Raw genomic sequence first — 16,357 nt, 5'->3', positions numbered from 1 at the left:
GGAAGGATACGGGAGGATTGGTGGTAAAAACGGATTATTAATTCAAGGATAAAAAATTGAAGGTAAAATTCATAGAATGCAATAGTTAAAAATTCATTGAAGGAGTGGAGGGTATAGGCTTGGGATTCTTTGGATGTTGAGAGGTGTATTTGGGAGTCAGGGTTCTCCTTAGTGGATCTTTCTGAGTAGTCCAGGACGTATAGGTACCTGTGAAAGGTATATATATTTTTGCTATGATATGCTGTTTTAAACAAGTTATCAGGTTACCTTTTTGAGAGGTGGTCCTTATATACCTGGAGTGTAGTTGGGTGGTGTGTAGATACTATTCAGGTGTATGTGAACGTCTCTGGTCAGCTGTGCATAGAGTGAACAGCTAAAAGGGAAAAAGCCAACAATTAGGGGACGTTGTGTGGCCACGCTTTTATCTTAATTACAGTAAATTAGATAATTACCTGATTTAGTTGGTAGAAGTGTGGATTGGATTATTGATCCTATTTTTCTGGGGTGACACTTGTGTTTGTTTGGCTGGTGACTAAATGGTGATATTAGATAGGATCTAGGTAAGTAAATGTAGAATGCACAATTTTAAAATACCTTACCAGTAGCGAGGTGATTGATTGGGTGAACTCAAAGGGCTCCTTTCTATCCAGTGATTTGTTCTGTGACACGTGTGGCTATTCTGGTCATGGTTTGGCCCATAGATTTTCCTGTAGAAACCTGGAGACACTTTATGTAAACAGTTTAAAAATAATAAATTTGTAAAATAAAATTAACTCTTATACTATTATTGATAATGTATAAATTATAAGGTTATAGGATAAAAGATAAAATTACCGCTAGCGGGTTTGAATGGTAGATCTGATTATACCCGGGGGACTGGTTGGCCAGATCGGGGTGTATTTTGGCTTCAGGGCTCCTGTTACTGTTGGTCTGAAGTACAACGTAGATAGATTTATTTGGTTTCAGACGTAGGAGTTCCCTGTAGTGTCCAAAGAGCCTTTTGGCTCTATAGTAGGTCCCTTAGGCAGTAGTGTGTGCTACAGGCGGTACTCCTAAGATAAGCAACTTTTCTTGAGGAAAAAGAAAAAGGTCAGGCGATGTGGTACCTTGGATGGTAAATATTCCGTGGTGTTGCGGCTTTACCTTTTGATGTTGTGCGGCGATGTGCTGCTATCGGAGCAGGGCAGGAGCTGGTCGATGTCGGAGTCCCAGCCGGAAACTCCGGCATCGGCGTGCAGCGTCCAGAAGTCGAGTAGTGTCTGTGTAATAGTGCTGCATTGCGTAAGGTCCTGGTTAGTCACGTGACTGAAGACGGAGAGCAGGGAAGACCAATGTTCCTACGCTTTTCGGATACTGCGGTATCCTTCATCAGCCTCTCATGAAGCTCATCAAGAGAATGCCAAGAGTGTGCCAAGCAGTCATCAAAGCAAAAGGTGGATACTTTGAAGAACCTAGAATATAAGACATATTTTCAGTTGTTTCACACTTTTTTGTTAAGTATATACTTCCACATGTGTTAATTCATAGCTTTGATGCCTTCAGTGTGAATGTACAATTTTCATAGTCATGAAAATACAGGGAAATCTTTAAATGAGAAGGTGTGTCCAAACTTTTGGTCTGCACTGTATATATATATATATATTATAAATATATATATTTATTTAACCGCTGGAGTGATATCACTATTGCCCATAGTAAAATACTTATCAGCCACCATTTTTTTCTGTTTTCGGCACTGCTTTGATCCTGTTCGGCTAGTTGTGACTAGCTGGATTGCTCCAGTGTTTGTTGGGGGAACCGGAACTTACAACTTAATGAAAGTCTATGAGAGCCAGAACGAGGCCAGAATGAGGCTCTCATGGACTTACTTTGAGAGCTTGTAACCATTAGCTCTGTTTTCCAAGCAGTCAGAAGATATGGTTGCAAGATGGCAGAACAGAACTGAAAAAAATATCCCAATGATGTAACCTGATTGGTTGCTTTGGGTAAAACATCTGTGATTTTCATCTGCAATAGTTTCATAAATGAGACCTGTGAATACACTGAGATATAAGTTATTGGACCTTGTCTAACCTTTACTACCTACCCATTCAAGATTGGACTGGCCCCCTGGAGATCAGGAGAATCCTCCGGTGGGCCACCACCAGACAGAGGCAGCATCTTACTCATCTAACCATCTACCCCGTTCATTGTTATATAAATGTGATTGAGGATAATGTCACATTTGTATGTAGCTGAAAAATGGGGCCCTGGAGTTGGTTACTGGTGGGCCCTTGGCACCCCAGTCCGACACTGTACCCATTGCTGCCAAAAAAGAATAGGCTTTCATTTTCTAAATCGTGAGAATAATGTCAAACATTCACTCTAATGTTTTAGTTTTGATACTTTTTATGCACAAAAGAAAATATTTACCTTATCACAGTGAATAGTGGAAATACAAAACAAATCCCCCCCCCCACAATTGAAAAACACATTTCTACAGTTTATATAGATATTTGATTGCCAAGGACTCGGTTTCTTGTATGTGTTAATATTAACTAGTTTGTTTGTTTTGTTAGTTGTGTCCTAAATTACGTAAATTGAAACCCTTCTGCAAGAGAACCTCTTTTAGAAGAACAACACTTCCGCCAGACTACATATCCTGTGACATACTGTCCATTTTCTTTCAGAAGTTCAGACCCCCAAAGAGCAGTTTTAATTACAATTATGACTGGTATCTCAGGAGGTTCTTCTGTATTTATTGCAAAGTGATTAAAGAGGGCCTGTTGTTTTCCTGACATGTTAGTTTTAATAAATAATTGTATTCTCTTTTATATACCAAGTCTGACAAATTGTGAGCTGTTCTGGTCCTCTGTTATTTTTCAAATATGCTTATAAATAAATCACGGGGCATTACCAGTTGGTGCTATTTCCTATGACAAGGGGCTAGCTATTACCCAGACATCAGTTTATACATACATTTCCAGCAGAAATAACAGCAGGATATGGAGTTCTAAGAAAAGATGCTCCATCATTTTTATTTCATAGAGAATTCAAGTATTTACTAAAGTAGACATGTCAGGGAGACGGATAAGTCCTCTTTAAGTAGACCACTTGCTCCAGGGCGTTAAATCTTAAGAACATGAACTCACAATAGAAAAAATGCAAAATCCACTCCTCAACAATGAAACTGAAACATCAAGAAGGAAAGTCATGAAATTATGGAAATCATGTGCTACCATAGCCTGCACCATCTCTGGAAGTAACACTGGCGTCCCTCATGACTCCACTCCCCACTCCTGGTAGAGATGCCAATTTACTCACTGCTCAGGCAGCCCTGCTGCATCCCCTCTGGCTTCTGTGCACCAGGGCCTGTGCACACCTCGCAGGTCCCCTGGCAGCGCTTGTGCCTGCTCCCTGTCTTTTAAAGAGATGGCAAGCACACTTCTAATGTGTCTCCAGCTAATAGCTGGGAGGCACTTAGTACTTAAGGCATCTCCACCTGTTGGGAGATGCCTGAGCAACAATTATGTTTAGTAATCTTTCAAGCTGCTAGTCCATTGTCAGGTCCCTGTACCCATCAAGTTAAACCAGTACCAGTATCAGTCCAGTCTGTGTAGCTCTGCCAGCCTAGTCTGAACCTGTACCCCAAGCCTGAAACCGCACCGGCGGTACTTGAACCTGAAACTGCTCTGGCTGTGCCTGAACCTGAAATTGAACCTGCGGTACTGGAATCTGAAACTTGAAACTGCGCCAGCGGTACCAGAACCAGAAACTGTTTCGGCGGAACCTGAACCTGAAACTGCTCCAGTATTACCTGAACCTGAAACCGTACCTGCGATACCTGAACCTGCTCCCACGGTACCTGAACCTGAAACTGATCCGGTGATATCTGAATCTGAAATCGCTCTGGTGGTACCTGAACCTGTACCTGTGATTGAAACCCTGTCCCATCTGAACCAGCTCTAAAATCTGTTCCATTAGAATCCAGTTTCGCTTTGGACTCCGAGTCCATGCCTGCTGTCCTGACCCTTAGGGTCAGCTGCTGTGTAACCTGGATCTGTCCTGGAGTGGCACCTAGCATCCACCTGTGGCTCAAGTCTAACCACATAATTTGAGGCTCTAGTGAAAATCCAAGTGGTCGCTCAGTTATGCCCCTCCAAGGTCTCCCCAGTCTGTGGTGCAGTGCGTCCATGATCCACCAACGTGACACTAGACTTGTCTCCCATCATGCACATTTGGAATATAATTGGTTGACAAGGGAGCTGCCAGCAGTGGGTCTTGATGATTTCTATGTCCAAGAGCATTCAAAGTGTTAGAACTATTAATAACCTCACTGAAAGCATGAAAGGGTGTATAAGTGTGTGCATTTCTGCACATAGAACTCATACTCGATACTGAATAAATTGAGATGTTTTCAAAATGTTGTTTCCATTTTTTCATCATTTGCATGTAAATCAATCCTGTGATTTCCATAAATATATGATGTTTCCTTCTTGGTGTTACAATTTAAGAGTGTATTTCATGAAATAATATAGGTATGAATTAAATGTGATAACGTAAATTAATTACACATGGACTTTTTTCTGTTAATCACATGGCGTGCTTAAAATATTTATTGATTGTAATATTTGTTTAATATATACGTATAAGAATGATTTATTTGCAGAATAAATGAGATAATTTGTGGTTGCAATAATGAAATGTCAGAAGGTATTTCTGATAAAAGGATTATAAAAGACAAGGTCACTTTGAAGCATAGTAAGCTATGTGCTGATGACACATATTTCCAAGTAGGATATATATTGTCCAATAATACGCTGCTGAAAAGATCATGCTATCTGTTTTATTAGCTGCAAAGAATTGAAAGCTTTGACATTGGCCTAACTATGGCGGATTCCTATCAGTATTTTATCTTAGAGAAAATTCATATGGCTCGACTTTTAATAGCCTTGACCTGTTTACTGCAAACCCATGTAATGAATTTCCTACACCAGTGATCATTACACTTTATATTGATCTAATCTATGAATTGCATTTGTGTATATTTGTTTATTGCTTACATTCCATTTAATGTGTTTCTAATTAAGCATTTGATTGCTTCACATTGCATACATCAAGTGAATGCAGATTCCAATACTTAACATGCTTACTTATAAGCAATATATATAAGATATTACTGTTCTGTTCAGAAACACTATAAGAGTAGGTAGTTGCCATCATATCTTGATGTTTTACCTACTAAGGTTTATTACATTTTATTTACTATTTTGTATGTATTACGTTTGTATTCATGTGCAAATATTGGAAAGTGAAGATTAGTGAATTTATTTTAATGGAATTAAATTCTGCTTAAATTTTAAAACAATCCATTTTCTCCAGAAAATAGTTTTTTGTAATTCTCTCCATGCGAATTCAGCAAAATGAACACCAACTGGCTTCCATTTGGCTGAACCATAGAGGGCCAATAAACGGTAATAGGAAAAAAACGTAATATCTCACCACCCACCTCTCTGGCCACCCAGCTCGGTGCCCAACATCCAGTCAGCAGAACCTCTTCTATCCACCGTCTCATACCATATTTCCGACCTCAGAACTATAGGCCAGGACGTGCAGCCACAGCCAGGCCTCGTAGAGAAATACAAGGCCTGAGCACTGTTGGACTTTTTAGCCTATAGAAACAAAGTTGGAGATTTGGCATGTGACAATGGAAAGAAGAGGTTCTGAGGACCAGATGGTAGGAAGTAGGGCAGGCCAAAAGGTGAGTGTTGCCACTATGTAAAAGACAAAATCCACTCTATATTTCCAGGTTTAGTGTTTTCCTTCCAATCACAATTCTGCCCTTTCAGTGCCATCCACCATGGATTATCTACCTACCTGTGTCCAGTAGGAGCCTCTTTTTATATCAGTTGGGTTGTGAGACCTATGCTTTAGTTAAAATAAGGCAAATCGTGAAAAAAACACGTGTTCTGGGCCATTTTGAGGTTGACATGATTTTGGATTTCATTATCAATACACAGCAGTGAACTGAGAGTTTAACAGGCATAATTATCATGAACCTTAATCAACCAGCAAAGTACTAACTAATTTATGCCAAGTTGTATTGCATTATTAAACTTAATGCATAATGCCATATTTGTATAATGCAATGACCTTAATGATTTTGGCTTAAATGCATGTTCCTTCAGGTCATACACTGACTTAATAACCAAATGGCTAGTATTACTGATTCAGCATATCTTCATTTGTATAAATTTTCCAATTCAGATGATTTAATTCTCATTCTCTAAATAAATATCTGTGTCCAATCCTAAAACAAAACTATTGAGCATTTCTACAGCGCGCTCTACCTCGACAGATGGTGTTTAGCATATGCAGATGTAACCTCAGTTAGAAAATTACGTTCTCTACATCTGTACATTTATGACTACAAAATTTAGGCATGAAAAATGCCTCTCGTTTTACACACCTGTTTGTTGACTTAAACAAAGTGAGTACATTTTCCAGCAAAACTGCTGAGCAAATTAAATCTTGTTTGCTTTACCGGCTGACTACAACGACTTTTTTTTTATTAATTTATTTATTAGATCGTTGCATCTGCTCCGAATGGATCTTTTTTTGAAGAATAAAAAAAGCATCAAATAATTTTAAAATTAAACAGTAGCGAGAAAACTAATAAATATGTTGTTATAGAAGCATTAAAACTCGGTAGGGTTTAACTTTAATGGTCGAGACAAAATTCTCATTAAGTCTTTGGCCTTGTGCATCACCGCATGGGGCAAGCATATTATAATGACTGGCTAAAGCACTCCCTATCGTCAATCTGGTATTTTCATTCTAAAACCCTGCTGTGAGCTCACTGTACAATATTAAGATTGTTGCAAGCTTTTCAGTTTTTGTAATAGATATTGCAACATAGTTCAAGTACAGTAATTATTTCGCTTTATATACTTCTATGCCAGTTGAGCAAAACAGCTTATTGGAAAGACCTGAACTATAGTATGTTTAACAATTTCATCTACATATCCATTGTGAATGTTATTAAACTCAGCTTGGCATCAATTTTAGAATATGATATATCTGCCTATTTCTTTTGTTCTTTTTTCATTTATTCTTCCAGTTAGGGTTAGAAGAACAATCTCTTTATGAAAGATGCTCACCCGGAAAAATGGCTGATTACTCAGGGTTGTGCTGTTAGGACTCCGAGCCACCAGCTGTAATCTTCAGGGGAACCTAACAGCAAGAATTCAATACCATCAGGATAAATGAAGCATTACATTAGCCCCAATAAAATCAATAGAATTCTTTGTAATGTCTAAACGTGCTCCTTCCTCCAGGAAGGGAGAACTTGCTGAATTATCAGAAACAGATGTATTAGAAAAGTTTAATTATGATTGAGCAAAAACTTTACAAAAGTCTCCACCACGACTACATTAACTTTCAATGAAAGAACCCAAAGAGCCGCTGAATATTTTGATTCAACGCATGTAACCTGAAGTGATCGATTTCATGCAAAACAATATCATTCTAATGATTTTGCTCCAGGTTAACACCGAGAAGATTAAAACTGAGAAAGAAGAAAGTAGTAAGATTTTCTTTTCCGAGATGGTGTTCTCATTAATAATGTCCGTCTTTTTTTTATTTTTTTTTGCATGTCCTCATGAACTCAATAATGAACAATGAAAAATGTTTCAGGTTTAAATTGTCACAGTTCACTTGGTGCAAGAATATTCACAAAGGGATTAGGACAGAAAATATGCGAGATTATAGGAGACGTGATTAATGACTTTCTTTACCGTGTTTTTATTTTCTAGTAGCATTGAATTAGTATTCTATTACTTCTGGTTTATGCATGGCCTCTGTTTTCAGTTGTTTATTTAGGGCATAAATGACTTGTTTTTATTTGTAAACACCAAAGAAGCCATTTTCATGATGAATCTTTTTCTAAATATCAGTATTATTTGTATTGGATGTGTTTATCTAATGTGATCAGCCTCTATGAATCATGACCCTGTTATAAAGCAATTTGGCCAATCCAAAGTCCCCACCTCTATCGATTATCCACAAGTCAAGGGTTGTTCATCCTTTGTCCCTGCTGTATCTTATGATGTCGTTCTTATTGATCAGTGTTTGATGTTTTCTTGATACTAGTAAGCACTTATCTACTTTCCAATTAAAAGGCAGTAATGTGTGTTGTTGCAGATTCATTTTGACTACTCTGAGAGTGGAATCATGAATGATGAATCCGTCCTTGACAAGCTGGTGTTATCATGATCAAGTCCTGTGCTTTGATTTCACACAGTGGCCAAAAGCTTTGTATAATCGAAAAGACGGAAGGGATTTTTAGAGCAAAAGTATTTGGTAAGTCATTTTAGAATGATCTGTATGCATTTGTATTTATATATGATGTATATATTTTTTAAATGATGAAGATGTGGGACTTTTTGGGACTGTTATAAAACTATATTTCCCAGTATGTTCTGGTGGCTTTTGGTAGTTTTGCAAACAGTCTCAGGTTGGAGATCACTAGTCTACAGTATAACAACATGAGATATTTAGCAGTAAGTCTTCATTAAAATGATTATTTGAGTATGCAGCACATATACAGACCTTCTGCCAGTGATTATGTGCAACTGCTCATTCGACTTGGGCCTGAAGGTTAACAAAAATAAGAGGCAGGAAGAATAACACATGCAGAATACCTTGGGTTCTTTTTTTCTATGTACTGTAACTATGGAAACATATAGGTATGTATAGGAGCCATAGGATATTTCTAATGAATACATGAAAACATGATTTTCTTCTGCAATATCAGCAGTCAATATCAGAAGACAGATATGTAATAGATTTTATATAAAAAATATTTCTATCACATACATTTAAGTCTAATCTATATCATAGGTGCAGGTCTCACCAAATGAGACAAGAGCAGGAGGACATTTGGTCCGGGAATTGGTGCAGGTCCCAGAGCTAAGACATCTATAATGCCCTGGGAATAACCCCTCAACAGACAGAAATATCAATCTAAATAGGCTTAACCATGTTAATTTAGACATTTTGTGCTGTTTCAATTCTTAATATACCTTATATATGAGACCTCTGATTTGTAAAGTGCTGAGGAATATGGTGGCAATATAGAAATAAGATTCTCATTATTTATTTTATGGCAGTCATAGCTCAATTTCTTAATATATAGATCTAGCAAAAACATGATTCAGATGAGACATATATTCAACTCATTGATAATTTGGTATACAGTTAAAATGCCTTGAAAAAGTATTTATACCCCGTGAACTTTTCCACATTTTTTCACATTACACAAACATAAACATATTGTATTATGATGTTATGTGATATAACAACACAAAGTAGCAAGTATTTGTGAAGAGTAAAGGAAATGATACATGGTTTTCTAATTATTTTAAAAATATAAATCTGAAAATTCTGACGTGCATTTGTATTCAGCCCACTGAAATCTGATACCCCTAAATAAAATCCAGAGTGACCATTTGCCTCCAGAAGTCACATAATTAGTAAATTGAGTCCACATGTGAGTAAAATGTTCTCAGTATAACTACAGTTTTTCTTGTGAAGGTTTTAGAGGTTTGTTTGAGAACATTAGGGATCAAACAGCATCATGAAAACCAAGGGACACACCAAACAGGTCAGGGATAAAGATGTGGAGTAAGGTAAAGCAGGGTCTGGTTATAAAAAAAAAAAAGTCCAAGTTCTGAACATCTCACGGAGCACAGTTCAATCCATCATCCAAACATGGAACGAGTATGGTACAACTGCAAACCTACCAAGACATGGCCATATACCTAAACTGACATTCCAAGCAAGGAGAGCACTAATTAGAGAAGTAGCCAAAAGCCCCATGGTCACTCTGGAGGAGCTACAGAGATCCACAGCTCAGGTGGGAGACTCTGTCCACAGGACAATGATTGGTTGTATACTCCACAAATCTGACCTTTATGGCAGAGTGGAAAGAAGAAATCCATTTCTGAAAGAAAGTCATAAGAAGTCCCATTTGCAGTTTGCAAAAAGCCATATAGGTGACACAGCTAGCATGTGGAAGAAGGTGCTCTGGTCAGATGAGAACAAATTAGAACTTTTTTGGTTAAATGCAAAACACTATGAGTGACGGAAAATTAACACTACAAATCACTTTGAAAACACCATCACAACCATCAAACAAGGTGGTGGTAGCACCATGCTGTGGGGATGTTTTTCTTCAGCAGGGACAGGGAAACTGGTCAGAATTGATGGGAAGATGGATGGAGCTAAATGCAGTGTCATACCTGTTAGATCCTGTAAAAGACTTTGAGATTGGGGCATAAGTTCACCTTCCAGCAGGACAACGGTCCTAAACATACTGCCAGAGATACAATCAAAAGACTTAGATCAAAGCATATTTATGTGTTTAAATGGTGGACACAAAGTTCATACCTAAATCCCATTGAGAATCTGTGGCAAGACCTGAAAATCGCTGTTCACAGATGCTTTCCATCCAATCTTACTGAGCTAGAGCTAGTTTGAAAAGAAGTATTGGCAAAGATTTCAGCCTCTAGATGTGCAATGCTGATAGAAATATACCTAAAAAGACGTGCAGCAATTATTGCTGCGAAAGGTGGTCCTATAAAGTATTGACTCAGGAGGGGCTGAATACAGATGCAAGTCACAATTTTCAGATTTATATTTTTTAAATAATTAGAAAACATGTATAATTTCTTATACACTTCACAAATACTTGCTACCTTTTGTTGGTATATGACATAATATCTAAATAAGAACCATTTAAAGCAGCACTTCAGCATTTTGTTTTTCCTTAGCGTTGGAGTTGCACTTTAAATATAAGCCTCTTGCCCCGGTCATATACTCACCCTCTGGCATCTTCACCATTTTTCGACACTGCTCCAGTACCATGGCACCATCTTGTGACCATAGCTTCTGGCTTGCTGGAAGTCAGAAGCTATGTCACAAACTCTCAGTACAAGTCTATGAGAGCCAGAACGAGGCTCTCATAGATTTGTATTGAGTAGTGACCTCCCCGGCTCCATGAAACACTGGAGCTGCAGGCAGGTTACTTTTTGCCGAAGACCGACTGGAGCAGTGGCGAAAACAGCTGTGCAATAAACAAAAACATTGGAGTGGTGCTTTAATCCCTTCGCAACCCTGGGATTTTCCGTTTTTGCATTTTCGTTTTTTGCTCCCCTTGTTCCCAGAGCCATAGCGTTTTCATTTTTTGGTCAATATGGCCGTGTGAGGGCTTATTTTTTGCAGAACAAGTTGTACTTTTGAATAATGTTACTGGTTTTACCATATAGTGTACGGGAAAACGGGAAAAAAATTCTAAGTGCGATGAAATTTCAAAAAAAGTGCAATACCACAGATATTATTTTTTTTTTTTTTACCACGTTCACTGAATGCTAAAACTGACCTGCCATTATTATTCCACAGGTGATTACAAGTTTGTAGATACCAAACATGTACAGGTTCTTTTTTATTTAAGTGGTGAAAAAAAATTCCAAAGTTTGCTAAAAAAAAAAAAAAATGGCACCATATTCCAAGACCCATAGCGTCTCCATTTTTCTGGATCTGGGGCCGGTTGAGGGCTTATTTTTTGCGCGACAAGCTGAAGTTTTTATTGATACAATTTTTGGGTAGTTCTGATGTTTTTATCACCAGTTATTTCATTTTATTTCCATGTTGTGGCGACCAAAAAGCGTAATTCTGGCATTTAGAATTTTTTTTCTCGTTACGTCGTTTACCGATTGCATTAATTCTTTTTTTTATATTGATAGATCGTGCGATTCTGAATGCGGCGATACCAAATATGTGTATGTGGCTTTTTTCTATTAGTTTATTTTAAATGGGGCGAAAAGGGGGTGATTTAAACTTTTATATTTTTTTATATTTTTAAAAACATTTTTTTTCACTTTTTGCTTGCTTCTATAGTCTCCATAGGAGACTAGAAGCAGCACTTGTCTGATCGCCTCTTCTACATAGAGGTGATCAGCAGATCACCTCTATGTAGCAGTAATGCTCCTGTGCTATGAGCGCCGACCACTAGGTGGGGCTCATAGCGATCAGCTCATGACAACCACTGGAGTCTGCTGCAAACCCAGGGTTGTCATGCCCACTCATCAGTGACCCGCAATCACGTGATGGGGTCACCGATGGGCGGGGTAAGTGACTCGCTTCCGGCGCGGCAATGTGAAATGCCGCTGTCAGAGAATGACAGCGATATTTAACATGTTAACAGCCGCAGGTGGATCGCGATTCCACCCACGGCTGTTGCGGGCACATGTCAGCAGTAATAATCAGCTGACATGGGCCCGGTTCAGTTTGGACTCAGCGCCGGAGCCGGCGCTAAACTGGGGGTGACAGCCTGGTGCATACTATTACGTACCAGGTTGTAAAGGGGTTAAGTTTGAGGGTATAACATAAAAAAATGTGGAAAGGTTTATGCGATATGAATACTTTTCCAAAGAACTGTAACTACTAAGATCCCTCTGGTGGTGTCTGCAGGTAGCAAGCATGACATATTTTTCATCTACAATATGTCTATATTGGGGACTTGGAAAAATAATTCTCTGCCGACTATAAAAATATATTATGATGACATTAATCAGCAAAGAATACTGTACCTAAAAATTACAAGGGCTTAAATTGTTTTGGTTGACACTTGTTTTAAAGTCAGATGCATTGCAATAGATTATTGCCATGTGGCTAGGCTACACAGAAGAACTCCTATGACCACCTGTAAATATAAATTTGTGTGGTATATTTTATGTGCTGGTTTATTGGTACTATAAATAGTGTTTTATTGGCCAGCAGATCATTTCCAGAAGTTTGAAATGCGAAAAATGTCATATTCCTATTTTTATGCATGTCTACTAAAATTATGCCCTAGGCAACCTAACTAAGCAGCATGTAAGGTCAGGACAGGACAGACTATGTGTAGAGACAAATGTGAGAGAGTATTCGAATATAACATTTTCAATACAAATAATATTTCAGTTGTGTATTACTGAAATGTGGTAAACACTCAGGTAAGTGACTAATAGCACCTAGAATTTCAACTTAATTAAGGAAATGATCAGCGAAAATAAAAATCTGCAAAAGTCACAAATTGCTAAAGGCAAAGATCATTTGCTCTTTGCATAATTAACTGCATACAAAATAGGGAAAATGAAATCGTAAAAAACGCTATTGATCTTTTATCTATTATTTTTTTCATTAATGAAAGCTAAATCTCTGTATGTTATCGATGCTCTTTGAATGTCAAATTAAAATATTATAACACAATTTTTATTCTTATAGGGCAACAGATTAAATAACATTGCAAGCATCATTTTTCTAAATCAGTTGTAATTATTAAATGATACAACACAGTGTAGACACAGGTTTCCCATCAAAGTTGTCATATGTGGGTTTGAAGTATTTTTAGTGACAAGAGGTGTTGTTAAAGGTGTGCAAGTCAGGTGAAAACTATATACTTAAAGGAAATGTTAAAGTAGTTCTGTCATCAGATTTCACAATGCAATCTTCATAAATTATTATATAGATAATGTCTTAGACTTGAAAAGGAAAGAACACAATGATAATGAAAAAATGAAAACTGGCTATGATCGGAATGATGGTATATACAACAGCAGGCTTACAATACCTATAATACACTGCAGGCTTATGATACAGTTAAGTAGACAGCAGAAAGCACTTTGTTAAAGCAGCACTCCTGTCAAAGTTTTTATCCTCTTAATATACTACAATCATCATATTACAGTGGGGAAAAAACGTATTTAGTCAGCCACCAATTGTGCAAGTTCTCCCACTTAAAAAGATGAGAGAGGCCTGTAATTGACATCATAGGTAGACCTCAACTATGAGAGACAAAATGAGAAAACAAATCCTGAAAATCACATTGTCTGATTTGGAAAGAAATTTTTTTCAAATTTTGGTGGAAAATAAGTATTTGGTCAATTACAAACAAGCTAGCTTTCTGGCTCTCACAGACCTGTAACTTCTTCTTTAAGAGGCTCCTCTGTCCTCCACTCATTACCTGTAGTACTGGCACCTGTTTTAACTTGTTATCAGTATAAAAGACACCTATCCGCAACCTCAAACAGTCACACTCCAAACTCCACTATGGTGAAGACCAAAGAGCTGTCGAAGGACACCAGAAGCAAAATTGTAACCCTGCACCAGCCTGGGAAGACTGAATCTGCAATAGGCAAGCAGCTTGGTGTGAATAAATCAACTGTGGGAGCAACAATTAGAAAATGGAAGACATACAAGACCACTGATAATCTCCCTGAACGACTGATCCATGTAGATGAAAGAATGGGGTCATGTATAGTGAGATTTTGAGTGCAAATCTCTTTCCATCAGCAAATGCACTGAAGATGAAACGTGACTGGGTCTTTCAGCATGACAATGATCCCAAGCACACCACCAGGACAATGAAGGAGTGTCTTCGTAAGAAGCATTTCCAGGTCCTGGAGTAGCCTAGCCAGTCTCAAGATCTAAACCCTATAGAAAGCCTTTGGAGGGAGTTGAAATTCCGTGTTGCCCAGCGACAGCCCCAAAATATCACTGCTCTAGAGGAGATCTGCATGGAGGAATGGGCCAACATACCAGCAACAGTGTGTTGAAAAAAATTCTTTCCAAATCAGACAATGTGATTTTCAGGATTTGTTTTCACATTTTGTCTCTCATAGTTGAGGTATACCTATGATGTCAATTACAGGCCTCTCTCATCTTTTTAAGTGGGAGAACTTGCACAATTGGTGGCTGACTAAATACTTTTTTGCCCACTGTATATAGCACTGTGTACTTACAATTGCTCATCTTGCGTTTCTACTTAGATAATTCTTCTGTTTTCTCTGCTCTGTATAGAAACGGGAAGTCTCTTTACATTGCATAAATCATTCCCCTCCTCAACTCCTGACCCAGCTTCTCCGCTTCTCCCCTCTGCCAGGGAGTTTTCCAAATAGAGCTTAGGAGGATTTAGCTAGTCAGTTTTTAATCACATGATGTCACATTACTAATATAAAATAGAAGAATAGAAGAATTAACTGGGTAGAAGGGCAAAATGAGCAATTATAAGTACACAGTGCCATATATTATGATGATTGCAATATATTAAGAGGATAAAAATGTTGATAGGGGTGCTTATTTAAGCATTATATCTTGTGGTTCTACTCTAGACAGTATTGCATGACTTCTCTGTTTTGTTTGTGACATTTCTCATACATATCTTCATGCTGGGATAATGGTCAGTTAATGGTTGCTGCAATGGTTGCCAAATAAAACAGTTTATTCTCCTACAATGTTTTATTGCTGATAATGTAACTTGAAATAACTTGAATTGGTACTCTCAAGTTCGAAAAATTGCTTTGAATAGTCAGACAGGATGAAAATTAGCAAGTTTGCAGTTTACTTGCTTTCTTTATCTGATGTCATTCTCCTGCAATGACATCTTTAATCTTTCACAGTGTACAGCTTGTTTCAATGGAGTTCAGCCTCCAGACCGTAGCCACGATTGGCATTAGTTATATTCTAGGTAAAGAGATAACTTCTGTCAGCTCTCTCAAGTCCATTGATTTCTAATTAGCAGTTTTTGCTCACCTCCCTCACACTTCTATCCCTCTGATCTTCTGAAGTTCTGAAGAGAAGCAGCAATAAATCACCAGCCCTGCACCCTTCACAGCAGTTCTCCTAATCACAGTTCTCAGCTCTCCCTGTGCAGATATGTGTGCTTGTTCACAAGTCCTGTCATATTCACATGTTAATACAGTGATAGCAGTGTACAGAACACTCCAGAGTGAACCACTGATAGCTAAATGTGTTATAGCACAACTTGTGCTGAGCTTTATAGTTATCACTACTAATACTACAGTTCTATTCACCAGAGCTGTCACTCAAGAAGGAGTGCCTGCCCAGTTAGAAACCAGGAGATGAGGAAACTGTAAAGACACTGATTTGCTGTGAACTGCTCAAGAAACAACTTGTGAATACCCCTTTCTATTTGATACAATAGAAAAACACAACTTAATATTTGGTACAGAAACCTTTGTTTGCAATTACAGAGGTCAGATGTTTCCTGTAGTTCTTGACCAAGTTTTCACACACTGCAGCCGGGATTTTAGCCCACTCCTCCATACAGATCTATCATACAATGTGATTTTCTGGATTGTAATACCTATATTCTATCTCTCACCGTTGAAGTGTACCTATGATAAAAATTACAGACCTCTCTATTCTTTGTTGGTGGGAAAACTTGCGAAATTGGCCGTGTATGAAATACTTTTTTTCCCCACTGCATGTACTAACAAGGTAAAGTTGTATTTTGTTAACCAGTGACTTATATTAT

The 16,357-nt window shown here is 37.9% G+C and overlaps 1 protein-coding gene across 11 annotated transcripts in view; it reads left to right on the top strand.

Annotated features, from left to right (window-relative positions):
- The window catches only part of LINGO2 (leucine rich repeat and Ig domain containing 2), a 2,408,131-nt gene that overhangs the window by 1,421,849 nt on the left and 969,925 nt on the right, over nucleotides 1-16,357 (top strand). For all 11 annotated transcript variants that reach the window (XM_073667628.1, XM_073667593.1, XM_073667612.1 and 8 more), the window contains one exon: nucleotides 8,182-8,340. The gene's annotated coding sequence lies outside the window, so the exon portion shown is untranslated. The remainder of the gene's footprint in view (nucleotides 1-8,181; nucleotides 8,341-16,357) is intronic.

This window comes from Phyllobates terribilis, unplaced genomic scaffold, assembly GCF_046119375.1.
Source record: "Phyllobates terribilis strain yellow unplaced genomic scaffold, ASM4611937v1 Scaffold_1__5_contigs__length_1240528914, whole genome shotgun sequence".
NCBI lineage: Eukaryota > Metazoa > Chordata > Amphibia > Anura > Dendrobatidae > Phyllobates > Phyllobates terribilis.
Note: the sequence above shows the minus strand (reverse complement) of the source record. Positions and strands in the feature narration are given on the sequence as shown.